The sequence below is a fragment of the Theobroma umbraticum genome, unplaced genomic scaffold (genome assembly GCF_002168275.2).
Source record: "Theobroma umbraticum cultivar Fairchild unplaced genomic scaffold, ASM216827v3 scaffold_121.0, whole genome shotgun sequence".
NCBI classification, from domain to species: domain Eukaryota; kingdom Viridiplantae; phylum Streptophyta; class Magnoliopsida; order Malvales; family Malvaceae; genus Theobroma; species Theobroma umbraticum.
In genome coordinates, this window is record NW_018397289.1 from 5,941 (window position 1) to 6,181 (window position 241).

A 241-nucleotide genomic window follows, 5' to 3' on the forward strand; every position below is an offset into this window, starting at 1 on the left:
AAACATGAAGAAAAAGACATTCATTGGCAAGAAAAGTCCATTTATAGTCACACAATCCTTCAAAAGCCTTATTACTCATTTTAAATGGTTTTATCATCTCAAAATTAATTTTAAGTTTAATTTTTTTACATTTTTTGATTAAACAAATTACAATTGAATGTTTATCTCAAGAAGTGTGATGAAAAAGGCATTTATTGGCAAGAATAGTCCATTTATAGTCATCCATTCCTTCAAAAGCCTT